This window comes from Chiloscyllium plagiosum, unplaced genomic scaffold (genome assembly GCF_037043375.1).
Source record: "Chiloscyllium plagiosum isolate Xiang-an unplaced genomic scaffold, Cpla_swu_hap1 HiC_scaffold_1, whole genome shotgun sequence".
NCBI classification, from domain to species: Eukaryota; Metazoa; Chordata; class Chondrichthyes; order Orectolobiformes; family Hemiscylliidae; genus Chiloscyllium; species Chiloscyllium plagiosum.
The window spans coordinates 182,033,193-182,057,581 of NW_028270139.1; positions in this window are offsets into that span (position 1 = coordinate 182,033,193).

The window sequence follows — 24,389 nt, forward strand, 5'->3', positions numbered from 1 at the left end:
CTGAGACAGGCTGGGGGGAGGGGAAATGAGGAAACTGGTGAAATCCGAGTTCATCCCTTGTGGTTGGAGGGTTCCTAGCCGGAAGATGAGGCACCTCATCTTCCGGCTAGGAACCCTCCAACCACAAGGGATGAACTCGGATTTCACCAGTTTCCTCATTTCCCCTCCCCCCAGCCTGTCTCAGTCAAATCCATCAAATTCAGCACCGCCTCCCTAACCTGCAATCTTCTTCCCGACCTCTCCGCCCCCACCCCAATCTGTCCTGTCACCCTCACCTTGACCTTTTTCCACCTATCACATTTCCGACGCCCCTCCCCCAAGTCCCTCCTCCCTATCTTTTATCTTAGCCTGCTGGACAAACTTTCCTCATTCCTGAAGAAGGGCTAATGCCCGAAACGTCGATTCTCCTGTTCCCTAGATGCTGCCTGACCTGCTGCGCTTCTCCAGCAACACATTTCCATCTCTGATCTCCAGCATCTGCAGACCTCATTTTCTCTTCAATATTGACTGGAACCTCCTTAGTGCAGATGGTTTGGCTGGAGCCGTTCTGTCAGGTGTTTTCAGGCGGGTTTCCTTACTCAGTATGTAGACAGACTGACGAGGGGAGAGGCCATTTTGGATTTGGTGCTTGGCAATGAGCTTTACAGATGTCAGATCTCGCGGTGGGAGAACACTTTGGTGACAGTGATCACAATTGCGTCACATTTAACAAAGCCTTGGAGAGTGAAAGGAGCAGTTACTGAGGGAAGATATTTAATTGGGGAAAAGGAAATTATGATGCTATCAGACAGGAGTTGGAAAGGAGAGACTGGGAGCAATTGTTCCACAGAAAGAGCACAGCAGACATTTGGAAACTGTTGAAGGAGCAGTTGTTGAGTGATGCACGAATTTGTTCCTCTGAGACAGGTAAGAAGGGGTAAGATTAAGGAACCTTGGATGACGAGAACAGAGGAGCTTCTTGTCAAAAGGAAGAAGGCAGTTTAACTAAGGTGAAGGAAGGAAGGATCCAGCACAGCTTTAAAGGATTACAGGCTTATGAGAAAGGGGGGGTTTAAACTAACTCTGCAGGGGCATGGGAACCTAGACTGTAGCTTTAGGGTGCAGGACCTGGAGTGTAGGAAGGTTAGGAACATGGCATCAATCTCAAAGGAGGGTGCCTGTAAACAGGAAAGTGGCTTGAAGTGTGTATACTTCAATGCAAGAAGTATACGAAATAAGGTAGGTGAACTTGCAGCGTGGGTTGGTACCTGGGACTTCGATGTTGTGGCCATTACGGAGACATGGGTAGAACAGGGACAGGATTGGCTGTTGCAGGTTCCAGGGTTTAAATGTTTTAGTAGGGTCAGAGGTGGGGGTAAAAGAGGGGGAGGTATGGCATTGCTTGTCAAAGATAGTATTACAGCAGTGGAAAGGACGATGGATGAAGACTCGCCATCTGAGTAGTTTGGGCTGAGGTTAGGAATAGGGAAGGTGAGGTCACCCTGTTAGGAGTTTTCTACAAGCCTCCTAATAGTCCTAGAGATGTAGAAGAAAGGATTGCGAGGATTATTCAGGAGAAGAGTGAAAGTAATAGGGTGGTTGTTATGGGGGCTTTAGCTTTCCAGATATTGATTGGGAAAGCTATAGCTCGAGTTTGTTAGATGGGTCGGTGTTTGTCCAATGTGTGCGGGAGGGTTTCCTGACACAATATGCAGACAGGCCAACAAGAAGTGAGGCCATACTGGATTTGGTTCTGGGTAACAAACCAGGCCAGGTGTTAGAATTGGAGGTAGGTGAGCATTTTGGGGACAGTGACCACAATTCGGTGACTTTTACTCGAGTGATGGAGAGGGATAAGTGTGCACTGCAGGGCAAGAGTTATAACTGGGGGCAGGGAAATTATGATGCGGTGAGGCACGACCTAGGATGCGTGGCTTTGAAAAGTATGCTTCAAGGCTTGGATACAATTGATATGTGGAGCTTGTTCAAGGAGCAACTATTGAGTGTCCTTGATAAGTATGTACCTGTCAGGCAGGGAGGAAAGGGTCGTGTGAGGGAGCCTTGGTTTAATAAGGAATTGGAATCCCTTGTTAAATGGAAGAGGGAGGCCTATGTAAAGATGAGGCGTGAAGGTTCAATTGGGGCGATTGAGTGTTATAAGGTAGCCAGGAAGGATCTGAAGAGAGAGCTAAGAGCAGCAAGGAGGGGACATGAAAAGTCCTTAGATGGCAGGATTAGGCAAAACCCTAAGGCTTTCTATAGGTATGTCAGGAATAAAAGAATGACTAGGGTAGGAATAGGGCCAGTCAAGATTAGTAGTGGGAAGTTGCGTGTGGAGGCTGAAGAGATTGGGGAGACACTGAATGAATACTTTTCGTCAGTATTCATTCAGGAACAGGACATTGTTGCCAATGTGAATATTGAGTCACAATTAATTAGAATGGACGGCTTTGATGTATGTAGGGAAGAGGTGTTGGAAATTCTGGAAAGGGTGAAAATAGATAAGTCCCCTGGGCCTGATGGCATTTATCCTAGGATTCTCTGGGAAGCAAGGGAGGAGATTGCAGAGCCATTGGCCTTGATTTTTATGTCCTCGTTGTCTAGAGGAATACTGCCAGTAGACTGGAGGATAGCAAATGTGGTTCCCTTGTTCAAGCAGGGAAGTAGGGATAACCCTAGTAACTATAGGCCGGTGAGTCTCACTTCTGTTGTGGGCAAAGCCTTAGAGAGAATTAAAATGTGTTGCTGGAAAAGCGCAGCAGGTCAGGCAGCATCCAGGGAACAGGAGAATCAACGTTTCGGGCCCTTATGCCCGAAACGTTGATTCTCCTGTTCCTGGATGCTGCCTGACCTGCTGCGCTTTTCCAGCAACACATTTTCAGCTCTGATCTCCAGCATCTGCAGACCTCACTTTCTCCTTAGAGAGAATTGTAAGGGATCGGATTTATGAACATCTGGATAGGAATAATGTGATCAAGGATAGTCAGCATGGTTTTGTGAAGGGCAGGTCGTGCCTCACAAACCTTATTGAGTTCTTTGAGAAGGTGACTAAGGAGGTAGACAAGGGTAGGGCGGTAGATTGGTGTATATGGATTTTAGTAAGGCGTTTGATAAGGTTCCCCATGGTAGGCTAATGCAAAAAATACGGAGGTATGGCATTGAGGGTGAGTTGGAGGTTTGGATTAGGAGTTGGCTGGCTGGAAGAAGACAGAGGGTAGTAGTTGATGGTAAAGGTTCATCTTGGAGTGCAGTTACTAGCGGTGTTCCACAAGGATCTGTTTTGGGACCATTGCTGTTTGTCATTTTTATAAATGACCTGGAGGAGGGCTAGAAGGTTGGGTGAAAGGTGGCAAATGGAGTTCAATGTAGCTAAGTGTGAGGTGATTCACTTTGGTAAGAGTAACAAAAAGATGGGGTACTGGGCTAATGGTCAGACACTTGGTAGTGTGGATGAGCAGAGGGATCTTGGTGTCCATGTACACAGAGCTCTGAAAGTTGCCACCCAGGTAAATAATGCGGTGAAGGCGGTATATGGTGTACTGGCTTTTATTGGTAGAGGAATTGAGTTCCGGAGCCCTGAGCTCATGTTGCAGTTGTATAAGACTCTGGTGCGGCCGCATCTGGAGTATTGTGTGCAGTGTTGGTCGCCATACTATAGGAAGGATGTGGAGGCACTGGAACGGGTGCAGAGGAGGTTTACCAGGATGTTGCCTGGTATGGTAGGAAGATCGTATGAAGAAAGGCCGAGGCACTTGGGGCTGTTTTCATTGGAGAAAAGAAGGTTTAGGGGTGACTTGATAGAGGTGTACAAGATGATTAGGGGTTTAGATAGGGTTGACCATGAGAACCTTTTTCCACGTATGGAGTCAGCTATTACAAGGGGGCATAGCTTTAAATTAAGGGGTGGTAGGTATAGGACAGATGTTAGGGGTAGGTTCTTTACTCAGCGAGTTGTGAGTTCATGGAATGCCCTGCCAGTAGCAGTGGTGGACTCTCCCTCTTTATGGGCATTTAAACGGGCATTGGATAGGCATATGGAGGATAGTGGGCTAGTGTAGGTTAGGTGGGCTTGGATCGGCGCAACATCGAGGGCCAAAGGGCCTGTACTGCGCTGTATTTTCTATGTTCTATGTTCTATGTTCTATGTTCTAATAGTCAGAGGGAAATTGAGAAACAAACTTGTAAAGGAGATCTCAGCTATCTGTAAGAATAATAGGGTGGTTATGGTCGGGGATTTTAACTTTCTGAACATAGACTAGGACTGCCATAGTGTTAAACGTTTAGATGGAGAGGAATTTGTTAAGTGTGTACATGAAAACTTTCTGATTCAGTATGTGGATATACCAACTAGACAAGATGCAATACTTGACCTACTTTTGGGAAATAAGGCAGGTGTCTGTGGGGGAGCACTTTGGGGCCAGCGACCATAATTCTATCAGATTTAAAATAATGATGGAAAAGGATAGGCCAGATCTAAAAATTTAAGCTCTAAATTGGAGAAAGGCCAATTTTGACGGTATTAGGCAAGAACATTCGAAAGCTGGTCGGGGGCAGATGTTCGCAGGTAAAGGGACGGCTGTAAAATGGGAAGACTTCAGAAATGAGATAATGAGAATCCAGACAAAGTATATTCCTGTCAGGGGGAAAGGGAAGGCTGGTAGGTACAGGGAATGCTGGATGACTAAAGAAATTGAGGGTTTTGTTAAGAAACGAAGGAAGCATTAGTAAGGTACAGACAGGATAGATCAAGTGAATCATTAGAAGAGTAGAAAGGAAGTAGGAATATATTTAAGAGGGAAATCAGGAGGGCAAAAAGGGGACATGAGACAGCTTTGGCAAATAGAATTAAGGAGAATCCAAAGAGTTTTTACAAAAACATTAAGGACAAAAGGGTAACTGGGGAGAGAATAGGGCCCCTCAAAGATCAGCAAGGTGGCCTTTGTGTGGAGTCGCAGAAAATGAGGGACACACTAAATGAGTATTTTGCATCGGTATTTACTGTGGAAAAGGACATGGAAGATAAAGACTGTAGGGAAATAGATGGTGACATCTTGCAAAATGCTCATATTACAGAGGAGGAAGTGCTGGATGTCTTGAAACGGGTAAAGGTGAATAGATCCCCAGGACCTGATCAGGTGTACCCTAGAACTCTGTGGGAAGCTAGGGAACCGAGTGCTAGGCATCTTCTTGAGATATTTGTATCATTGATAGTCACAGGTGAGGTGCCAGAAGACTGGAGGTTGGCTAACGTGGTACCACTGTTAAAGAAGGGTGGTAAGGACAAGCCAGGGAACTATAGGCCAGTGAGCCTGGCGTCGGCGGTGGGCAAGTTAGACGGAATCTGGAGGGACAGGATGTACATGTATTTGGAAAGGCAAAGACAGATTAGGGATCGTCAACATGGCTTTGTGCGTGGGAAATCATGTCTCACAAACTTGATTGAGTGTTTTGAGGAAGTAACAAAGAGGATTGATGAAGGCAGAGAGGTTGATGTGATCTATATGGACTTCAGTAAGGCATTCAACAAGGTTCCCCATGGGAGACTGATTAGCAAGGTTAGATCTCACGGAATACAGGGAGAACTAGCCATTTGGACACAGAGCTGGCTCAAAGGTAGAAGACAGAGGGTGGTGGTGGAGGGTTGTTTTTCAGACTGGAGGCCTGTGACCAGTGGAGTGCCACAAGGATCGGTGCTGGGTCCTCTACTTTTTGTCATTTACAATAATGATTTGGATGCGAGCATAAGAGGTACAGTTAGTAAATTTGCAGATGACACCAAAATTGGAGGTGTAGTGAACAATGAAGAGGGTTACCTCAGATTACAACAGGATCTTGACCAGGTGGGCCAATGGGCTGAGAAGTGGCAGATGGAGTTTAATTCAGATAAGTGCAAGGTGCTGCATTTTGGGAAAGCAAATCTTAGCAGGACTTATACACTTAATGGTAAAGTCCTCAAGAGTGTTGCTCAACAAAGAGACCTTGGAGTGCAGGTTCATAGCTCCTGAAAGTGGAGTTGCAGGTCAATAGGATAGTGAAGAAGGCGTTTGGTATGCTTTCCTTTATTGGTCAGAGTTTTGAGTACAGGGGTTGGGAGGTCATGTTGTGGCTGTAAAGGATATTGGTTAGGCCACTGTTGGAATATTTGCGTGCAATATCGGAAAGATATTGTGAAACTTGAAAGGGTTCAGAAAAGATTTGCAAGGATCTGGCAGGGTTGGAGGATTTGAGCTATAAAGAGAGGTTGAATAGGCTAGGGCTGTTTTCCCTGGAGTGTTGGAGGCTGAGGGGTGACCTTATAGAGATTTACAAAATTATGAGGGGCATGGATAAGGTAAATAGGCAAAGTCTTTTCCCTGGGGTCAGAGAGTCCAAAACTGGAGTGCATCGGTTTAGGGTGAGAAGGGAAAGATATAAAAGAGACCTAAAGGGCAACTTTTTCATGCAGAGGGTGGTACGTGTATGGAATGAGCTGCCAGAGGAAGTGGTGGAGGCTGGTACAATTGCAACATTTAAGAGGCATTTGGATGGGTATATGGATAGGAAGGGTTTGGAGGGATATGGGCCAAGTTTTTTTATTAGATTACTTTTATTTTATTAGATTACTTAGTGTGGAAACAGGCCCTTCAGCCCAACAACTCCACACCAACCCACCGAAGAGCAAGCCACCCAGACCCATTCCCCTACATTTACCCCTTCACCTAACACTACGGGCAATTTAACATGGCCAATTCATCTAACCTGCACATTTTTGGACTGTGGGAGGAAACTGCATATGAAGCACCCGGAGGAAACCCACGCAGACACGGGGAGAATGTGCAAACTCCACACAGTCAGTCGCCTGAGGCGGGAATTGAACCCAGGTCTCTGGCACTGTGAGGCAGCAGTGCTAACCACTGTGCCGCCCCCAAGTGTTGGCAGGTGGGACTAGAATGGGTTGGGATATCTAGTTGGCAAGGACAGGTTGGACCAAAGGATCTGTTTCCGTGCTGTACATCTCTATGACTCTAAATGGACTGAGGAGAGCTAAGAGGAGGCACGAGAAAAGCTTGGCAAGAAGGATTAGGGAGAACCGAATGGCATTTTACTCAGATGTGAGGAATCAGAGAATGGTCAGGGAGAAGGTGGGCCGTACAGGGATAGCGGAGGGAACTTGTGCGTAGAGTCTGAGCAGATAGGGGAAGCCTTAAATGAGTTTTTTACTTCAGTTTTCACTAAGCAAAGGGACCTTGTTGTGAATGAGAACTTTGAGGAGCTGGGATACAGGCTTGACCAGATCAAGATTGATGAAATTGATGTGCTGGAAATTTTGGCAAACATTAAGATTGATAAGTCCCCAGGGCCAGACCAGATTTATCCTAGGCTACTCCGGGAAGCGAGAAAGGAGGTTGCAAAGCCGCTGGTGAAGATCTTCGCCTCCTCACTCTCCAAGGAGTCGTACCGGAGGATTGGAAGGAGGCGAATGCTCCTTTTTTCAAGAAGAATAATAGGGAGGTCCCTGGCAATAACAGACCAGTCAGTCTTACATCTGTGGTCAGCAAAGTGTTGGAAAGAATTCTGAGGAATAGGATTTATGACTATTTGGCAAAGCATAGCATGATTAAAGGCAGTCCGCATGGCTTTGTGAGGGGCAGGTCATGCCTCACGAATCTTATTGAGTTTCTTCGTGGAGGTGATAAGACAGGTCGACGAAGATTCCCCACGGTAGTCTCATTCATAAAGTCAGGAGGTATGGGAAACAGGGAGATTTGGCTATCTGGATTCAGAATTGATTGGCTGACAGAAGGCAGAGATTGGTTGTAGATGGAAAGTATTCTGCCTGGAGGTTAGTGGTTTATGGGGTTCCACAGGGCTGTGTTCTTGGGCCTCTGCTCTTTGTAGTTTTTATAAATGACCTGGATGAGGAGGTTGAGGAGTGGGTTAGCAAAATTGCCGATGACACAAAGGTTGGAGGTGTCGTTGATAGTATTAAGGGCTATTGGAGGCTGCAGCACAACATAGAAGGATGCAGAGCTGGGCTGAGAAATGGCAGATGGAGTTTAACCTGGATAAATATGAAGTGATGCATTTTGGAAGGCCGAACTCGAATGCCACATATAGGATTAAAGACAGGATTCTTGGTAGTGTGGAGGAACAGAGGGATCTGGATGTGCAAGTACACAGATCCTTCAAGGTTGCCACCCAAGTAGATAGGGCTGTGAAGAACGCATATGGTATTTTAGCTTTCATTAACAGGGGGATCGAGTTTAAGAGCCGTGAGGCGTTGCTATAGCTCTACAAGTCCCTGGTGAGACCATAGTTGGAATATTGTGTCCAGTCAATGGGAGAGGCCATTTTGGATTTGGTGCTCGGCAACGAGCCAGGACAGGTGTCAGATCTCGTGGTGGGACAGCACTTTGGTGAAAGTGATCACAACTGCCTCACATTTAGCATAGGGGAGAAAGTGAGGTCTGCAGTTGCTGGAGATCAGAGCTGAAAATGTGTTGCTGGAAAAGCGCAGCAGGTCAGGCAGCATCCAGGGAACAGGAGAATCGACGTTTCGGGCATAAGCCCAGTATTCCTGAAGAAGGGCTTATGCCAAAACGTCGATTCTCCTGTTCCCTGGATGCTGCCTGACCTGCTGCGCTTTTCCAGCAACACATTTTCAGCTCACATTTAGCAAAGCCTTGGAGAGTGAAAGGAGCAGTTACAAAGGGAAGATATTTAACAGGGGAAAAGGAAATTATGACACTATCAGACAGGAGTTGGGAAGTACAGACTGGGAGCAATTGTTCCACAGAAAGGGCACAGCAGACATGTGGAGACTATTTAAGGTGCAGTTGTTGCGAGTGATGCACAAATTTGTTCCTCTGAGACAGGTAAAAAGGGGTAAGATTAAGGAATCTTGGATGACGCAAACAGAAGAGCTTCTCGTCAAAAGGAAGAAAGCAGCTTACGGAAGGTGGAGGAAGCAAGGATCTAGCACAGCTTTAGAGGATTACAGACTTGCCAGAAAGGAGCTCAGAAATGGACTGAGGAGAGCCAGGAAGGGACATGAAAAAGGCTTGGCAAGAAGGATTAGGGAGAACCGAAAGATGTTTTAACTCATATGTGAGGAATAAGAGAATGCTCAGTGAGCAGGTAGGGCCAATCAGGGATAGCGGAGGGAACATGTGCGTGGAGTCTGAGCAGAAAGGGGAAGCCCTAAATGAGATTTTTGCTTCGGTTTTCACCAAGGAAAGGGGACTTGTTATAAATGAAAACTTAGAGGAGCTGGGATACAGTCTTGACCAGATCAAGATTAATGAAGTTGATATGCTAGAAATTTTGGAAAACATTAAGACTGATAAGTGCCCAGAGCCAGACCAGATTTATCCTAGGCTGCTCCGGGAAGCAAGAAAAGAGGTTGCTGAGCCACTGTAGAGAATATTTGCCTCCTCATTCTCCAAGGGAGTTGTACCGGAGGATTGGAAGGAGGCAAACGTTGTTCCACTTTGCAAGAGGAGGAATATGGAAATCCCTTGCAATTACAGAGCAGTCAGTCTTACGTCTGTGGTCAGCAAAGTTGTGGAAAGAATTCTGAGGGATAGGATTTAGGACTATTTGGCAAAGCATAGTGTGATTAAAGGCAGTCAGCATGGCTTTGTAAGGGGCAGGTCATGCCTCACAAATCTTATTGAGTTCTTTGAGAGGTGTCAAGACAGGTCGACAACGGTCGAGCAGTGGATGTGGTGTATATGGATTTCAGCAAGGCATTTGATAGGGTTCCCCACGGTAGGCTCATTCATAAAGTCAGGAAGTATGGGATACAGGGAGATTTGGCTATCTGGATTCAGAATTGGTTGGCTGACAGAAGGCAGAGAGTGGTTGTAGGTGGAAAGTATTCTGCCTGGAGGACAGTGTTGAGTGGGGTCCCTCAGAGCTCTGTTCTTGGACCTCTGCTTTTTTGAGTTTTTATAAATGACTTGGATAAGGAGGTGGAGGGGTGGGTGAGTAAATTTGCAGATGACACTAAGGTTGGAGGTGTCGTCAACAGTATAGAGGGCTACTGCAGGCTGCAGCGTGACATAGACAGGATGCACAGCTGGGCCGAGAAATGGCAGATGGAGTTCAACCTGGATAAATGCAAAGTGATGCATTTTGGAAAGTCGAACTCAAATGCTGAATATAGGATTAAAGGCTTGATTCTTGGCAGAGTGGAGGAACAGAGGGATCTGGGTGTGCAAGTACATAGATCAAAGTTGCCACCCAAGTGGATAGGGTTGTTAAGAAAGCATATGGTGTTTTGGCTTTCATTAACAGGGGTATTGAGCTTAAGAGCCGCGAGGTTTTGCTTCAGCTCTACAAATCCCTGGTGAGACCACACTTGGAATATTGTGTCCAGTTCTGGTCGCCCTATTATAGGAAAGATACAGAGGCTTTGGAGAGGGTGCAAAGAAGGTTTACCAGGATACTGCCTGGACTGGAGGGCTTTCCTAATGAAGAGAGGTTGACTAAGCTTGGAGTTTTCTCTCTGGAGAGAAGGAGGAAGAGAGGAGACCTGATCAAGGTGTACAAGATACTGCGAGGAATGGATAGAGTCAATAGCCAGAGACCTTTACCCAGGGCAGGATTGACGGCTACGAACAGTCATAGTTTTAAGATATTAGGAGAAAGGTGTAGAGGGGACGTCAGAGAAAGTTTCTTCACGCAGAGAGTTGTGAATGCATGGAATGCGTTGCCAGCAGTGGTGGTGGAAGCTGAGTCGTTAGGGACATTTAAGCGACTGCTGGACATTCACATGGATAGCAGTGAGTTGAGGGGTGCATAGGTTAAGTTATTTTATTTTACATTAGGATTAACCTTCGGCACAACATCGTGGGCCAAAGTGCCTGATCTGTGCTGTACCTTTCTATGTTCTCACTGGATTGTAAGTTTGGGCTTTTCTCTTTCCCCTTTCATAGTGTTTAGAATTTCTTCCTATACTTTCACTGCATGATATTTGTATTGTCTTCCTCAAACACACCCACTTAGTATATTCTTTTTTATGTTGCAGTTTCTGCCCACAGCTCCTTTCTACCACCAATTTATTGCTGCATGACATGTGTTTCCAAACCAGTGGCAGTTATATGTCTGCGTTGGTGTTTGTCCCTGGGCCACCATTTTGTGAACTCTCAGCCATCATTTTGTGAGGTGTTGAGCTTCCTTTGTAATGTTAAAAGATTAAGTTGTACTATCTCTCTGGATATTAATGTAATGTTAAAGGGTTAAACTATGCTGTCTTTCTCCAAGAAGCTGAACATTCTGGAAGTGGGTGGGGGCGACATTCTGTCTCACAAACAGCATGCAGGAATGTGGATGACTATCCGGAATTGATTTGCGTGTATTGTTGGTAAATCTAAAATGGTTAGAGTACATTTAGACAAATGGGACAGTACTTGATAAATGGGTCTTTGGTACCAGTTAGGAAATATTTGTTGCGACAATCCACATGACGGGTTAAGTTATCGAAGATTGAGCGTTCAACTAAACAAGTTATTGGGAAATGAACAATGGCCATTGGGGGGATCTTGGGATCTAGATAAATGTTCAAAAGCAGAGGCAGAGGTGTGGAAGTCTAATATTTTGCAAAAATGGAAAGATTTAATTACTAATTGGAGGACGGTGGCCACCTGATTAAATGAAAATTCGTGTCAAATTTCTTCGGAACACACCACTAAATGTAAGGATGATAAAGGGAAAACCCTTTGTTAGAAGGTTTTGAAGGCTTTATGTGAAATGTATGAACTTAAATCAAAGCCTACTAAAGACAAAAGTGAGAAAACCGTCTCTCATGCACCATTGGACATGTCTGGAACCCAGACTTTATTTGATAGTGGGGAAGATTCCGACAGAAATGATGCTGGTTCTCCAGGCATGTCCACTATTTTACAACGTCAGAGGGACAACCCCTGCTTCCGAAAAAGATATGTGGCAGAAATATTGCTGTATGCAATCCTGGTCGCTGGCATACCCCAGCCGGATAAACATGCCTTTTTTTGTTGACAATTTACACACAGACACTCACTTGGGAAATGGAGGAGTGAACGCTTTTATTACAAACATGGTGGAGTCCACACCTAAATGAGGCAGCTGAACAAAGGGCCAGGCATTGTCTTGTATGCCAGAAAGTTAACCCAGGGAAACCGATTCGATGTACCAAAGAACTCCAGTCCCAAGTGGCCCCTTCAACACTTTACAACTGGACTTTATAGAATTACCACGAGTGCAATGGTACAAATATTGCCTTGTCATCATAGATACATTCAGCAAATGGATACATACAGGCTTTCCCAACAACTAATAACAAACATCTAAAGGGACCCATATTCTCCTAAAATAAATAATCTCCTGCTTTGGCATGCCTCAGTGATGATCACCTGATAATGGAAAGATTAACCAAGAACTGTGTACCTTCCTCAACATTGACCAGCAGTTCTATAGTGTATATCATCCAAAGGCAGCGGGAATAGTGGAACGTGCAAGTGGAATTCTGAAGGACAAATTTGCTAAACTCATTCTAGAAACAGGACTGAATTGGCTAAAGGTTCTGCCCCCTCGCCCTGTACCACATGCGCCTTACTCCCCAAATCGGTATCGGTTTCACAGCAGCTGAAATAATATGTGGCCAACCTGGACAAACTTCATGGAACAGCAACGAGGCTCCACCACCCCAGGTTGATCTGTATGTAATGGGGGATGAAATGCAGTGTTATTTCAAACAACTAACGATATCTCTAAAGTCTCTCCACTCACAGGTGAAGGAAACCACCAAACCACCCCCTGATCGCGACAGTGACTAGAAAGGAGTAAAGACTGGCGAATGGATCCTAATCCGAAGCTGGGACCCCACTGGAAAGGACCATTCTAGGTGTTGATTCGAATGCCCACCTCAGTGAAAGTCAAGGGAAAAGATTGCTGGATTCACCTGAGCGACTGTAAACGGTGGAAGATGCACCAAGGGAAGAAAGAGGAAAAGGACTAAGAAGGACTGATTAAAAACTTTAATCTGTACTTCTGTATTGCCGGCTCTGCTATCGATACACCGTGTGTCTCTAAACTTGCCTCCGGTAAGGTGACAGGATGGGGTTACCAAGGGAGATTAGTAGTATTATGATGGGCTTAACAGGGATATGTCTACTTCTCCTAGGAGAAAGTGAGGACTGTAGATGCTTAGAGATCAGAGCTGAAAATGTGTTGCTGGAAAAGCGCAGCAGGTCAGGCAGCATCCAAGGAGCACCACCTTCTGAAGAAGGGCTCATGCCTGAAACGTTAATTCTCCTGCTCCTTGGATGCTGCCTGACCTGCTGCGCTTTTCCAGCAACACATTTTCAGCTATGTCCACTTCTCTCCAACCAGGGTACCAAAGGGAGGATCGAGATTTGAAGGCTGGGTAGACGTAAACAGGTCAATCATTTCTTCAGGAGAGACATTCTCACTTGTATCGATGAACAAGGGAACCCATTTGGGGTATGGAATGTTACTAAAATCGATTACTGCAATGGATTGCTTGCCCAAACAGTGGAAGCAGTCATGTTAGAAACATTTAAGGTGCATCTTGATTTCCTGAACAGGAAATGGAACAGGAAGACAGAAACCACATTAGGGCAACAAGTAGCATGTCTTAAACAAAAAGAGTAGGAATCAGCGCAGTCTTGGTGGGCTCTGTTCCTGTGCCATTTTGTATAATGGATCCGATAGAGCCAAAGTCACCTGCCATGTGTATAAAAGTTGGTGAATTCTGCAAATATCTTGGAGCTAGCGCTGAGACGGTGACCTTATAGCACATAGAACATTACAGTGCAGTATAGGCCTTTCGGCCTTCGATGTCACGCTGACCTGTGAAGCCAAACTGAAGCCCATCTAGACCTGTTAGCAATGTTGTGCTAAAACTATTGGTGCTGGGTCCACTACTTTTCATCATTTGTAAACCTGTAAATGATTTAGTGACACCAAGATGAAGTGGTGGACAGCAAAGAAGTTAGCTAGAGTACAACAGGATCTTGATCAGATGGGCCAAGGAGTGGCAGATGGAGTTAAATTTAGATAAATGTGAGATGCTGAATTTTGGAAAGGCAAATTAGGGAAAGACTTATACACTTAAGGGTAAGGTCCAGGAGAGTGTTGCTCAACAAAGAAACCTTGGAGTGCAGGTTCATAGTTCCTTAAAAGTGGAGTTTCAGGTAGATAGGATAGTGAAGAAGGTGTTTGAAATGCTTTCTTTATTGGTCAAAGCTTTGAGTATAGGAGTTGAGAGGTCATGCTGTGGCTGTACAGAATATTGGTTAGGCTACTTTTGAAGTATTGTGTGTAATTGTGGTCTCCCTCCTTTGGAAGGATGTTCTGTAACTTGAAAAGGTTCAGAAAATATTTACAGGAATGTTGCCATGGTTGGAGGGTTTGAGCTATAGGCAGAAGCTGAATAGGTTGGGGCTGTTTTCCTTGGAGCATCGGAGGCTGAGGATTATAAAATAGAAGTGTATAAAATCATGAGGGGCATGGATGGGGAAAATTGACAAGGCTTTTTCCCTGGGTTCACACCGTGACGTCATGATTTTACTGCTCCGCGGATTCTGCCTGAACTGCTGTGCTCTTCCAGCACCACTCGAATCTGGTTTCCAGCATCTGCAGTCATTGTTTTTTCCCTGGGTTGGGGGACTTGTGGGCGGCACGGTGGCACAGTGGTTAGCACTGCTGCCTCACAGCGCCAGAGACCCGGGTTCAATTCCCGCATCAGGCGACTCTCTGTGTGGAGTTTGCATATTCTCCCCGTGTCTGTGTGGGTTTCTTCCGGGTGCTCCGGTTTCCTCCCACAATCCAAAAATGTGCAGATTAGGTGAATTGGCGAGGCTAAATTGCCCGTAGTGTTAGGTGAAAGAGTAAATGTAGGGGAATGGGTCTGGGCGATTTGCGCTTCAGCAGGTCGGTGTGGACTTGTTTCCACACTGTAAGTAATCTCCAGAACTAGAGTGCATAGGTTGAGGATGAGAGGGGAAAGATTTAAAAATAACCTAAGGGGCAACTTTTTCACACAAAGGGTGATGAGTAAATAGAATGAACTGCCAGAAGAAGTGATGGAGACTGGAATAATTACAATATTTAAAAGGCGGCTGGATGGGTACATGAATAGGAAGGGCTTGGAGCGGTTTGGGTCAATTGCTAGTAAATGGGACTAGATTCATTTAGGAGATCTGGTCAGCATGGACGAGTTGGACTGAAGTGTCTGTTTCCATGCTGTACATCTCTGTGACTCTAAGTGTGCTGCTACACTATTTAGAGTCATCGAGGGATTCATTTGAGCCCGATAGCTGCTTCTTTTTACTGACTAGCCTACAATATCCATCGTCAGCGAGGGGTTCTTATACCTGTCAGCTTTTCTCTTTACCCTAACAGGGACATACTGTCCCTTGACTCTTCAAATTGCACTTTTAAGAGGCTACCATTTGCTAGTCGTTCCTTTTCCTGACTTGCATTAGTCATTCTCCAGTCCTCTGGTACTTCACCTAAGGCCAGAGAGGAATTAAAATTTTTTGTCAGAGCTCCTGCAATTTCCTGCCCTTCCTCCTGCAGCAACCTGGGATGCCCCCACTGCTCCACTATAGAATTATTTGCAAGGAACTGTTCCCAGTCAGCTTTGGCCAGTTCCTGCTTTATTTTAATAAATTATGCCTTTCCCCCCATCCAAAGTGTTTTTTGCAAGCCACCTTTTCACTTGTCCTTCAGTAATTTGAACCATGTTGTTTTCACTATCACGAAAATGTTCCCCCACTGCTATATTAACACTCATCCAGCTTCTTTCCCCAGAATCAGATCCAGCACTGTGCTGTCCTAAATTGAGCCTTCTACATGTTACTACAAACAAAACTTTGCTGGATTAAATTCCAAGAAATCACCCCCTCTAAACCCTTTCACTCGGTACTTCTCAATGCAGACTGTCATAAATGCTTAGCCTTATCTTTGCACTAATGTGCTAAGGTCCTCCATAATTGAGGATGGAGATATTTGTACAGCCTTCTCCTCCAGGGAGTTGTTTAATTGTCTGCCTCTATTCACGACCAGACACAGCAAATTGTAGAGCTTAGGTCTGAACTGTTGGTTGCGAAATCACTTGGCCCTATCTATCATTGTGTGCAATTCTGGTCTCCCTCCTATCAGAAGGATGTTGTGAAACTTGAAAGGGTTCAGAAAACATTTATAAGGTTGTTGCCAGGATTGCAGGGTTTGAGCTACAGGGAAAGGCTGAATAGGCTGGGACTGTTTTCCCTGGAGTGTCAGAGGCTGAGGGGTGCCCTTATAAAATCATGAGGGACTTGGAAAGAGTAAATCGATATGGTCTTTTCCCCAGGGTGGGTCCAGAACCAGAGGGTGAGGTTTAAGGTGAGAGGGGAAAGATTTAAAAGGGGTAGAAGGGGCAATTTTTTCACACACAGGGTGTTGTGTGCATGGAATGAGCTGCCAGAGGAAGTAGTGGAGGTTGATACAATGACATTCAAAAGGCATCTGGATGGGTATATGAACAGAAAGGGTTTAGAGGAATATGAGCAAGTGCTGGCAAATGGGACTAGATTAGATTAGGATATCTGGTTGACATGGGTAAATTAGACTGAAGGGTCTGTTTCCATACTGTATATCTGTATGACTATCTGCTGTTAGCAAATAACTGTATTTTGTCACTTCATTATGCTGACACATCATTTGTAGGTGTGCCCAGTGTTGCTCCATTGAACCTCTTAATTGTTCGATCTCTTGGCTTGATGAGTATGCTGGGCCATGCAATTACAGATTGCCTTAGGGTACAATTTGATTGATGGCCAACAGCACCTCATGGATGTCCAGAATTGAGTTGCAAGATCTGTCAGAAATCTATTGCATTTTGCAATGTGATAATGCTGTGCAATAGGACAGGTGTGGGGAGGGGGGGGGGGAGTGGGGAGGGGGAAGGTGGAGGGGGGGATTGGGGGGAAGGTGGAGGACGGGGAGATGGGGGGAGGGGGGATGGTGGGGGGGGGGGGGGGAGGTGCTGGAGGTGGGGGGGGGGGGGGTGGGGGGCTGGAGGTGGAGGAGTTTGGGGGCTAACCCCCTGAAAAATCCCCCAAAACGAGTACTCTCTGCGGTCAGACACGGGGAAACAAATCCCCATTTAAACGACTCTGACTGCAATAAAACAGGACACTGCCAGGAGAAAGGTCAAAAATATCTGAGAAAGGAACCAGGAACTGCCTTGAAGCCGTTAAACTTTTCAGGGGCAGGTCCGCAGTGGGACACCCTTGTCAAAGACAAAGCTGAGTGGCTGAATGGCCTCGTGGTTGCTATAGTCCTGTATGACTTGAGTGGGAGGGAAAATACTGAAACGATTGGGAAGTTGAGAAATTCACTGAATTGATTCTGCTTTAACGTGACAACCTGGAGGGAAGAAGAAACTTGTGATAAGTAGTTTTAATATTATCTACATTGAAGTGACCATAACTTGAGTGAATATTTCAAAGGCTTCTATTGATATAGAGGCTCTTCATGTGACCCCAATAATGCTGTAGTTAACTGAACTTAGGGCAGTTTTTTAAAAAGTTGAAACTTTATTGCTGGAACAGCACAGCAGGTCAGGCAGCATCCAGGGAACAGGAGATTCGACGTTTCGGGCACAGGCCCTTCTTCAGGAATGAGCAGAGAGTGTTCAGCAGGAGAAGATAAAAGGTAGGGAGGAGGGACTTGGAGGAGGGGCGTTGGAAATGTGATAGATGGAAAGAGGTCAAGGTGAGGGTGATAGGTCGGAGTAGGATGGAGGCGGAGAGGTCAAGAAGAAGACTGCAGGTCAGGAAGGCGGTGCCGGGCTGGAGGGATTCGGCTGAGACAAGGTGGGGGGAGGGGGGATGAAGAAACTGGTGAAGTCCAAGTTCATCCCCTGTGGTTGGAGGGTTCCCAGTCGGAAGATAAGACGCTCCTCCTCCGACCGTCGCGTTGTTGTGGTTTGGCGGTGGATGAGTCCAATGACCTGCATATCCTCGGTGGAGTGGGAGGGGGAGTTGAAATGCTGTGCTACAGGTTGGTTGGGTTGGTTCGTCCGGGTGGCCCAGAGGTGCTCTCTGAATCGCTCCGCAAGTAGGCGGCCTGTCTCCCCAATATAGAGGAGGCCACACCGGCTGCAGCGGATGCAGTAGATGATGTGGGAGGAGGTGCAGGTGAATCTGTGGCGGATATGGAAGTTTCCTTTGGGGCCTTGGAGAGAAGTGAGGGGGGAGGTGTGGGCGCAAGTGTTGCACCTCCTGCGGTTGCAAGGGAAGGTGCCGGGAGTGGAGGTTGGGTCGGTGGGGGGTGTGGATCTGACAAGGGAGTCGCGGAGGGAGTGGTCTCTACGGAAAGCTGATAGGGGAGGGGAGGGAAATATATCCTTGGTGCTGGGGTCTGTTTGGAGGTGGCGGAAGTGACGGCGGATGATGCGCTGTACATGGAGATTGGTGGGGTGGTAGGTGAGGACCAGTGGGGTTCTGTCCTGGTGGCGGTTGGTGGGGCGGGGCTCAAGGGCGGAGGAGCGGGAAGTGGAGGAGATGCGGTGGAGGGCACCGTCGACCACGTCGGGGGGGAAATTGCGGTCCTTGAAGAAGGAGGCCATCTGTGTTGTACGTATTTTGAACTGGTCCTCCTGGGAGCAGATGCGGCGGAGTCGAAGGAATTGGGAGAATGGGATGGCGTTTTTACAGGGGGCAGGATGGGTGGAGGTGTAGTCCAGGTAGCTGTGGGAGTCGGTTGGTTTGTAGTAGATGTCCGTGTTGATTCGGTCGCCTGAGATAGAAACAGAAAGGTCTAGGAAGGGGAGGGAGGAGTCCGAGACTGGTCCTCACCCTGAACAACTTTTCTTTCCAATCCTCCCACTTTCTCCAAACAAAAGGAGTAGCCATGGGCACCTGCATGGGCCCCAGCTATGCCTGCCTCTTCGTAGGGTATGTGGAGGTGGCACTTTCCCCTGCCACCGCAGGAACTGTAAAACCTGTGCCCACACCTCCTCCCTCACCTCCATCCAAGGCCCTAAAGGAGCCTTCCACATCCATCAAAGTTTTACCTGCACATCCACTAATATCATTTATTGTATCCGTTGCTCCCGATGCGGTCTCCTCTACACTGGGGAGACTGGGCGCCTCCGAGCAGAGCGCTTTAGGGAACATCTCCGAGACACCCGCACCAATCAACCACACCGCCCCGTGGCCCAACATTTCAACTCCCCCTCCCACTCTGCCGAGGACATGGAGGTCCTGGGCCTCCTTCACCGCCGCTCCCTCACCACCAGACGCATGGAAGAAGAACGCCTCATCTTCCGCCTCGGAACACTTCAACCCCAGGGCATCAATGTGGACTTCAACAGCTTCCTCATTTCCCCTTCCCCCACCTCATCCTAGTTTCAAACTTCCAGTCCCCTTGACTTGTCCGGACTTGTCCGACCTGCCTAGCTCCTTTTCCAACTATCCACTCCACCCTCTCCTCCCTGACCTATCACCTTCATCTCCTCCCCCACTCACCCATTGTACTCTATGCTACTCTATCTCCACCCCCACCCTCCTCTAGCTTATCTCTCCACGCTTCAGGCTCTCTGCCTTTATTCCTGATGAAGGGCTTTTGCCCGAAACGTCGATTTTACTGAAGCTCCTCGATGCTGCCTGAATTGCTGTGCTCTTCCAGCACCATTGATCCAGAATCTGGTTTCCAGCATCTGCAGTCATTGTTTTTACCTTGTCCTCTGACATAGATTAACAATTCATGCAACACAAGTGTAAGGGGAGATAGGAAAAGAATCTGAAATGCTGACCTTGCCAGCAACATTCCATGGATAAGGTTCCACAGATTCCAGCTTGGGGGTAGGCCGTAACAAACTAAGGGGACAGCATAAAAAAGGCTGACCACCCAATACTGCATAGAAGAGACAAAGATGTCACAAGTGTCTTGGTTGAGATGTGCTTCAATGTATAGGGGAAAATGGCATTTCTGCCATTTGTATGAAAAGCAGTCTCTCTCTCTCTCATCTGACCCCCAGTGGATACTGGTTTTAAGGTGGTGTTTGCAATGCATTCTCTCGTGATTCAGACCCATTGCAGGCATCAATATAATAAGACTTGAGGACAGAAATGCATTCAAGAGTCTAAGCAATAGACAAGGATGGTGGCCACTCTAGCCATCCCAATAAGACTATCAAAATATCTCTAGAAGGATGTCTTCCAATACAGTGATTGTTTTAGTTGTAACAATGCTGGAAATCATCATAGTGTAGTCTTTCTTAAATTTGTTTCTCCTGATCTTTCAAAAACACCAGAACAAATGGATGACCTAGGACCCAGTTTTCACCTTCTCCAATGTCTGAATAACTAGAGGAGTGGGAATGAAAAATTATGTAGGTACCAATAAAGTAGAATTGATCGCATACACATTTAGCCCTTATTAAAATTCATTCATGGGCTGTAGATGTCATTGGCCAGGCTAGCATTTATTACCCACCCTTAACTGCCCTCTGGAAAATTGTCAAATCACTTTTCTATGGGTCTGGTGTCAGTTTATGAATTGACAATTATGGGTTGCGAGAGTAGTGCTGGAAAAGCACAGCAGGTCAGGCAACATCCGAGGAGCAGGAAAGTCAACGTTTCGGGGAATTATGGGTTGCTTTGCCATCTTTGCATATTGCCCACAAAGACCTCTGGTTGACAAAGGGACACTGCTCGTGTTCAGTTGGTTTGTGACTCTGGCAAGATGTTCCTTCATAATCCACTTTTGAGTCTGAATCAAAGCCACTTCAAAGGTTTTGTCTCATTCCACTTATCCGAAGAGGTATATATGACAACTGGGGATACCCTCTGAAATGGTTCTGGTAAAAAGTTTGGGCAACTCCGTTTGTGTTTTGGATACCCAAGTGGTCTGTGAATTATACTCTGACCTGCAATGCATAATACAAATGCTGAAAAAGTCTGTACTGCATCACTTGAAGTGCATGCTATAACAGTTTATCTAGTCCTGGATGGTGTTGCACATCAACTGTTGGAGTGTACTTCTCTAAAGCATAGAGAGTTCCATTACAATAGTACCACAATCCTATGTATCAATTAGCAACAATCTTGTGACATGTTTGTGAGTAACAAGAAATGTATTTATTTAAGCTGCTAACCCTCCCTTCTGTCCAGGTTTGAGCAATCTATTCTTTTTTTAAACCCCTGCACCAACTTTAATTTTTTGTCTCCTTTCCTGGGTTTGGGTCAGACCTACAGCACAGAGATGCCCTTTGGTCCAAACTGGTTCATGCTGACCAAAATGTCAGTCTACGCTAACCCCGTTTACCTGCAGTTAGCCCATATCCTTCTAAATCTTTCTTATCCACGTATTTGTCAAATATCTTTTTAAATGTTAATGTCCACCACTTTGGCTGGCAGCACATTCTATATGTGTACCACCCTCTGTCTGAAAAGAAATTTCCCCTCTGATTCCCATTTATTCTTTCACCTTACCTTAAACTGATGCCCTCTAATCCTTGGTTTCCCCAACTCTGGTGAAAAAGACTGCATTCACCATATCCAAGCCTTTCATAGACTTCTAAGATTCCCCTTCAGTCTCCTATGCTGTAAAGAAAATCAGAGTTGAAAAATGTGGTGCTGGAAAAACACAGGGCAGGCAGCATCCAAGGAGCAGGAGAATCGACGTTTCGGGCATATTCCCTTCTTCAGGAATGAGGCTGGTGTGCCAAGCGGGCTGAGATAAAAAGTAGGGGGAGGGAATTTGGGGGAGGGACGCTGGGAAGACGATAGGTGGAAGGCGGTGAGGGTAATAGGCCGGAGAGGGGGTGGGGTGGAGAGGTCGGGAAGAAGATTGCAGGTCAAGAGGGCGGTGCTGAATCCGGGGAGGGGGTTGGGACTGAGAAGGTGGGGGGAGGGGAAATGAGGAAGCTGGAGAAATCTACATTCATCCTATGTGGTTGGAGGGTTCCGAGGCGGAAGATGAGGCACTCTTCCTCCAGGCGTCGTGTGGCCAGAGGAGGTCAAGGACCTGCGTGTCCTTGGCAGAGTGGGAGCGGGGGGGTTAGTGTTCAGCCACGGGGCGGTTGGGTTGGTTGGTTGGTTGGTGCGGGTGTCCCAGAGGTGTTCCCTGAAACGTTCGGCAAGTAGGCAGTCTGTCTCCCCAATGTAGAGGAGACTACATCGGGTGCAGCGGATACAGTAAATGATGTGTGTGGAGGTGCAGGTGAATTTGCAACGGATATGGAAGGATCCATTGGGGCCTTGGGGGGAGGTGTGGGTGCAAGTTTTGCACTACTTGTGGTTGGAGGGGAAGGTGCTGGGAGTGGAGGTTGAGTTGGTGGGGGCTGTGGACCTGATGAGGGAGTCACCTTTCTGGAATGCTGATAGGGGAGGGGAGGAAAATATATCCCTGGTGGTGGGGTCTGTTTGGAGATGGCGGAAATGACGGAGGATGATAACGATGTATGTGGAAGTTGGTGGGGTGGAAGGTGAAGACCACTGGGGTTCTGTCCTGGTGGCGATTGGAGGGGCGGGAAGTGGAGGAGATGCGGTGGAGAGAATTGTCGACCATGTGCGAGCAGCAGCTAAGGTAAGACAGTTTGTTTTAAAATTACTTACCGGTAGCGGGCAGCGGTGTTTTTTTTTCTCTTCACAGAAAGAGCGGGAGCAGCAGGGGGAAGTGACGAAGACCGGAGGGGCAGCCGGGTAGGTTTTTTTTCCATTTAAAAGCGCGCAGAAGAACCCAAGGCACTACAGAGGTAGTGTCTCCCACCCGCCCTCCTCCTCTAACCTAAATAATAAGACCCGTTGTGGTAAGTAGGTAAGTGCTGCATTTTGCTTGTTGTATTCTTTAGACCCAGTTTTTTTTTACAAAAGGTTACTTTCAGAGGGATGGCAGTGAAGGCAGTGCAATGTTCCTCTTGCAACATGTTTGAGGTGAGGGATGCCATGGACGTCCCTGCTGATTACACTTGCAGGAAGTGCACCCATCTCCAGCTCCTCCAAGACCGTGTTAGGGAACTGGAGCTGGAGTTGGATGAACTTAGGATCATTCGGGAGGCAGAGGGGGTCATAGATCGGAGCTTTAGGGAAGTAGTAACTCCAAAGATGGCAGATAGATGGGTGACAGTGAGGGGGACTGGGAGGAAGCAGCCAGTGCAGGGACCCCCTGGGGCCGTTCCCCTCAAGAACAAGTATACCGTTTTGGATACTTGTGGGGGGGAGGGGGGGACTTACCAGGGGCACGGAGCAGGAGGGAGGGATTCTGGTATTTGGATAACTGGGGTTCTTACCTCTGGCACGGAGCCTGTCCCCGTTACTCAGAAGGGAAGGGTGGAGAAGAGCAGAGCAATAGTAATTGGGGACTCGATAGTTCGGGGCACAGATAGGCGATTTTGTGGGAACGAGAGAGACTCACGTTTGGTATGTTGCCTCCCAGGTGCAAGGGTACGTGACGTCTCTGATCGTGTTTTCCGGGTCCTTAAGGGGGAGGGGGAGCAGCCCAAAGTCGTGGTCCACATTGGCACCAATGACATAGGTAGGAGGAGCGCTGAGGATGTTAGGCAGGCTTTCAGGGAGCTAGGTTGGAAGCTCAGAGTTAGAACAAACAGAGTTGTTGTCTCTGGTTTGTTACCCGTGCCACGTGATAGAGAGTCGAGGAATAGGGAGAGAGTACAGTTAAATGCGTGGCTACAGGGATGGTGCAGGAGGGAGGGATTCTGGTATTTGGATAACTGGGGTTCTTTCTGGGGAAGGTGGGACCTCTATAAACAGGATGGTCTACACCTGAACCTGAGGGGCACCAGTATCCTTGGTGGGAGGTTTGCTAGTGCTCTTGGGGGTGGTTTAAACTAACTCTGCAGGGGCATGGGAACCCAGACTGTAGCTTTAGGATGCAGGACCTGGAGTGTAGGGAGGTTAGGAACATGGCATCAATTTCAAAGGAGGGTGCCTGTAAACAGGAAAGTGGCTTGAAGTGTGTATACTTCAATGCAAGAAGTATACGAAATAAGGTAGGTGAACTTGCAGCGTGGGTTGGTACCTGGGACTTCGATGTTGTGGCCATTACGGAGACATGGGTAGAACAGGGACAGGATTGGCTGTTGCAGGTTCCAGGGTTTAAATGTTTTAGTAGGGTCAGAGGTGGGGGTAAAAGAGGGGGAGGTATGGCATTGCTTGTCAAAGATAGTATTACAGCTGTGGAAAGGACGATGGATGAAGACTCGCCATATGAGGTAGTTTGGGCTGAGGTTAGGAATAGGAAAGGTGAGCTCACCCTGTTAGGAGTTTTTTACAGGCCTCCTAATAGTCCTAGAAACGTAGAAGAAAGGATTGCGAGGATGATTCAAGAGAAGAGTGAAAGTAATAGGGTGGTTGTTATGGGGGACTTTAACTTTCCTGATATTGATTGGGAAAGCTATAGCTCAAGTTCGT